This window comes from Pseudochaenichthys georgianus, chromosome 7, assembly GCF_902827115.2.
Source record: "Pseudochaenichthys georgianus chromosome 7, fPseGeo1.2, whole genome shotgun sequence".
Lineage (NCBI taxonomy): Eukaryota > Metazoa > Chordata > Actinopteri > Perciformes > Channichthyidae > Pseudochaenichthys > Pseudochaenichthys georgianus.
Window position 1 is genome coordinate 6,859,949 of NC_047509.1, and position 6,000 is coordinate 6,865,948.

The following is a 6,000-nucleotide window of genomic DNA, read 5'->3' on the forward strand; positions in this document are numbered from 1 at the left end:
GTGTGTGTGTGTGTGTGTGTGTGTGTGTGTGTGTGTGAGTGAGTGAGTGAGTGAGTGAGTGAGTGAGTGAGTGAGTGAGTGAGTGAGTGAGTGAAGAGTGTATGTATGATTTTTGGTGTCTTCTTAATCAACTTTTGTCTCAGCCAGGAAAGTCAAAACGAAAACCGGCGTAAGTTGACTCACACCAATGATTTATCATAATATTTACACTTTGATTTCATGTGAAAAACTCCCCAAAGAGTTGTGCAAAAGCGTAACTTTAAAGGGGCCCTATATACATTTGGGGGTTTTCCCTTTAGTGTGTTATAGGTTTTTGTGCACGTAAATGGTCTACAAAGGCAAAAATCCCAAAGTTCCCTCCAGATGGAGTTTCTCTCCAACTCTTGCTTTTGATACTAAAGTACATTTGACGTTAGTAAATGTTTACCTTTACTTAAGCACAATTTTGAATGTAGAACTTCAACTTGTCCAACCTGTGGCATTAGTTCTTTTACTTAAGTAAATTCAAATAATTGAATACTTCTTCTGTCTCTGTCAGCAGCACCACTGCAGAGACATAACTCACGTCACTAAGCTGGTACTGTTCCAAAATCTATACACACAGAGTACACAATACTCGTACTGAGGGTTCAGCGTGTGTTTGTCACTGTGTCAGGTTTTTGAAGCCGTAAACAGACGAGCAGTAAACCGTCTCCGAGCAGTTTATCAGGACGGGAGACAACGTAATTATGGAAACATCAGAGGCACAAGTCCAGAAACACTTTAATCTGCACAAGAGAGGAAGAAGCCTCTCCTTCTTTCTTTCTCAGTCAGTCAGTCAGTCAGTCAGTCAGTCAGTCAGTCACTCTCTCTCTCACACACACTCACTCTGTATTCTCATCCATAGCAACACTTCCCCCGTCACATTGATCTTGATTGATTTTTCACACTCTGCCTGTTACAGATATAGATTTATTTTCAGCATCACACTTCATTGGAGATGCAACGCTGTACCTCGGCCATCGTGCCTTTTGCTTATAAACACTGTGCCATACACTCAGTGGCATTTCAATTGTATGCTGCTTTATTCTTCCACTCCACTGGGGGATACATTTTGTAAATGTTTACTCCACGACATGTGGCTGACAATGTGAGTCCCTTTTCAGATTTCAATCATTCAAGATGCTGCTACTTCTTAAGCCTAATCAACTATTTAGAAACCCTCTTGGATCAGATGAAAAATGCATTGTCACAAAGATGAAAACAGGGCGGTTTTTCTGAGCTTGTGACTAGTTGAATTTTTGTAGAAATGTGGCTTTCAAATAAAAAAAACCTATGATGATCTTATCAATCAATCAATCAATCAATCAATCAATCAATCAATCAATCAATCAATCAATCAATCAATCAATGTTTATTTATATAGCCCAATATCACAAAAGTTACATTTGTCTCAGTGGACTTCACAGTGTGTACAGAATATCAGTATGACAATACGACACCCTCTGTCCTTAGACCCTCACATCGTACAAGGAAACACTTCCAGAAAGAAACCCAACAGTTTAAAGGGGAACATGGGAGAAACCTCAGGGAGAGCAACAGAGGAGGGATCCCTCTCCCAGGACGGACAGACGTGCAATAGATGCCGTGTGTAAATCCAAGAGATAATACATTTACAACATAGGTAGTCCAAATGTTTGGAAATGCATGTTTCTATAATAATAAGATGAATCCATGAGGATGTCAACAATCAGCATTTTCTCCTCTCCTTTCATCAAGGAAGGTCCAGTGGTTCCTAAGCTAAAGGAGGTTATAAAGGAAGTTTGAAACCTCCTTTCCTTTCATTTGGAGAATTGGAACGGCACTTATAATGGCTGCCACTGACGTACTTCCGGGTCATTTTACTTGGTTAGGAAGATTCCTAAGCTAAATGGACTATTGGAACGCAACCCAGGACTTAAGTCAAATCCTATATGTTATATAATGTAACATGATGCATGGCTGATTAACAGTGCAAAGAAGAGTCAAAATGAGTACAATATTAAACAGCTAGCAGTTAAATCATGCAACAGTAGTATTAATAAAACATAAAATAGTGAAACATTGAGAGGGAACATTTGACTGCATAATGACTATACTTTCCATAATTTATAATGTGTTGATACTTACATTATCTTTCTTAAAGGTGGGGTAGGTAATTTTGGAGAAACCAGCTCGAGTGCGCTAGAATTTGAAAATACACAACCAGAAAAAATCTGCCACTTCCTCACAGAGCCCCTCCTCCAACACACACGAACGCGCACATGACCAATGAGGGCACGAGATAAGTTTGTGCCCAGATGGAAGGCTGACAGGCAGGTAGGCCATCCAGTTACTTTAGCCGGGCCGGCTCAGATGATTGGTCGTTCTTTTTACAGCACCACGGCTTAAGAGCATTCCATGGAATATAACAAAAAGTGTTTCTGAAATAAATTACCTCTTTGATTTTTTTTTTATTGAAGTTGAGTATCAGTTCAAACTACATTTAGGCCTACTAATGAAATAAACTAAATATTGTTAGAACAGCGGACCATCTATTAACACACCTATTTCCCCACATTATTGTCATGTCAGGCAACTATATATGTATAATAATAATAAACTTTACCCGCCTAGCAGTTTTTATACAATTATTGCAACATTAAAGTATTTCCATTAAGAGAAAAATAGATAAATAACAATGTAACGTATATGAGACAGTCTGTAGGAGATCACCTGATACAACAACACACTCTCACTCCCTAAGCGTCCAATAGCGACGTTTGGTCAGTGTCCGTGGCGTCCAATTGTGACGCTCCTAGGCTCCTTCAGCGTCATAAAGGGACGCAAATAGCTTTCAACTGATTGCAATGTATTCCCATCTGCGTCGGGATTTGACGCTCATGGAAGCACGGCATTCGTTTATGCCGGCTGCCCTTAAAGGCAATGTGAGCGTCCATTCCCATTGGATAACGGAGAATTGTACACCCGGAAGTAAGTATTCCCCTTACTGTCGATTGATTTTACAGTGATATCTGCACTACTCATCGACTAAAAAACACCAGATTATCCTTGTTAATTACACAACATTGATTGGTTTAAATTGTGTGCAATGCTTTTGTATTTTTCCCCTTCGATTCGGACAAACAAATATTTTTTCTGAGTAAAGGATGGCAGAAGACACTACACTACCCAGAATCCCCAGCTATCGTTTGGACTACACCATGTGCTCTGTTTGACAAACCCCTTTTTTTTCACCATTCATTCCATGGCTGGCGTCTATGTCACATGATCTTCAAATTTCTCCCTGCAGAAAAAGAAAACATGGCCGAAATTCGTTTTATTCTCGGTAGAAAAATGCCTATTTTAAAGTTGGTTTGGCCATTAAAATGCGTTTTGATGTCATTTGATGCGAGAAATATGAGTTGTTATTTCAGATTATGTGTGCAGTGGATGTACATGATCTTTAGTTTGCGAGTTATTACGAAGATTACTTCAGGAAATCGCGACGTTTTCATTGTTACCAAGGTGGTTGCTAGGGATGCTGCTATCGATATTATTTCTGTTATGTTGTGTAACTGTTTAATGGTGTTATCTTTATTGCTACCCCCTTCCCCGTCAATGTATAGTGTTGGTCCACAGCCTAAACATATTAGTTTAACAAAATCCGCATCTAAAGATAGCCTACGTTATTTCCCCCCTGTGCAATTCCAGTCTCACATCTCACAGCACATCGTCATTAACAAATACCGGAAATAGACCGAAAACATTTAAAAAAAAAAATAATAATACTTTATTCCGAGTGTGCTTGCTTTTCTCTTTGAAAGTCATCACATAACGGCATTGTAATACACGGTTCGGCTGCATTACATATTACATATCTGCCGTAGTTCTGTATTTATAGAGCCCTGATGAGAAGACAAACATGAGGAACTGAAAACGTGACGTGGATCATAAATATATCAGCCATTAAACAACATCTTACATTTCTTTTCACACAATACGTCTCCTTGCAGTATCAACACTAATTCGGCTCACTTTTATATTTGATCCAATTGGTAGATAGGCTGTATTTACACCATAAAGGTGCACAGCTGATATAAAGGGACACCTGGTGGTTAAAGCATGTTATTGAATTTAATTATTTTTATTATTAGATATTAATACGATCCCTATAAAGTATATTCATTACTCGTTATTCTCTACTAATAGTTAATTAAAGACTGTATGTAATGACTATTTTGCACATCCCTTTCAAGATTTCAAGATGTTCTAAGGTTTATTGACATATCATATAGGCCTACACAACTGTGGTGGAGTTCTGCACTGAATGAAAAACTTGGGTTGCAGGTTCCTCAATAGTGCATTACAAGACATCTATCAATATGTGTGCATACCTCCAGCAATGTTAACTATGTTGAAGCACTTATTTTAACTGATATTATACATAATGTATTATACTCGTATAAAATGTATGTATATATTTCATCTCCGGCCTTGTCAGGTATTGAACAATCAATAAATAAAGAACACAGAATTGTTGAATATAAAACACAGAATTTGTGTGATTATAAATGATTTTCAAATAAACACAACTGCATATTTAACTGTTACACATGCTGATGTAACGCAAATGTTCCAACTTGGTATCAATAAAGTATATCTTATCTTAAGCTGATCGATGGCTGAACCTTGACAAGTGCATGTTTCAGGCTTATCAATTAATGTAATGTAATGTTATCACAGGGGTCACACACATAAGACCAGCTGTTAAATAAAGCTCTCCTGACCTTAGCTGGCATGTGGGTATATATATTAATACTGCCCATAATGGGCACAAGCAATTTTCACCCATTTATTAATTATATGTTTTAAATGTGAGTGTTTCCTGTCCCCTAAACCTCCAGGGATGTACACAGTTTAATACTGGCAACTTCTTATTATGGGAAATACGAAAACGTCTTTTAAAACTACAACTCCCAGTAGAGACGTGCCATAGAGAACATGTTGCGAAACAGAATAGCCAGCATGTGTAGTTCTGGGGACGGGGTGGGGGAGGGGGGACGCGGTGGACCCGTTCAAATCCAGTTTTGGACAGTCTGCCGTGGTTCCATCCCATTTCAAGTGCTGTTCGAGGCTCGGTAACCCTTGGAGCACACTCTCCAATCACAGAGCTAGAGGACTATCACGGGGTTTGTCAAACAGAGCACATGGTGTAGTCCAAACGATAGCTGGGGATTCTGGGTAGTGTAGTGTTTTCTGCCATCCTTTACTCCTGGGAATGGACGCTCACATTACCTTTAAGGGCAGCCGACACAAACGAATGCCGTGCTTCCATGAGCGTCAAATCCCGACGCAGATGGGAATACATTGCAATCAGTTGAAAGCTATTTGCGTCCCTTTATGACGCTGAAGGAGCCCAGGAGCGTCACAATTGGACGCCACGGACACTGACCAAACGTCGCTATTGGACGCTTAGGGAGTGAGAGTGTGTTGGATACAAATACGAGATGAAAAATGACACCCAGTGAATAATAATAATAATAATAATTCAGCATCTTTTCATTCTCCTCTACTCTTTTCTCTTTTTTCTACATCCTTGGTGAAGGTTTAATTTCTTCAAGATTTAAACTGAGAAAGTGTTTCACCTTGAGCTCCCTCTCTTTCTACCAACTGGTGCCAAATGACATTAAAAACGCTACTGCCGCCACACGTGTGCATCTTTCTTGCCATATTTCATGACCAACATACATTAGCATCAGTACACATTGGAGGAAACGCGTCTGCTATGTGTTTGTAATGTAATTAATCGTGGTTCACGGTGTGGGAGGGTTATTTTATGATGGTTCTGTGTGGGGGGCAGGACGGTGATATATGCTAATGATGTGTTCATTTTAAGGTCTGTATGTAATGGAGTCTGTATCCAAAGCTACACGCGGCTTTATCCTGGATTCATAAGATCTGCACAACAGGAAGTCACACTTGTGTTTAATGTACTGTACA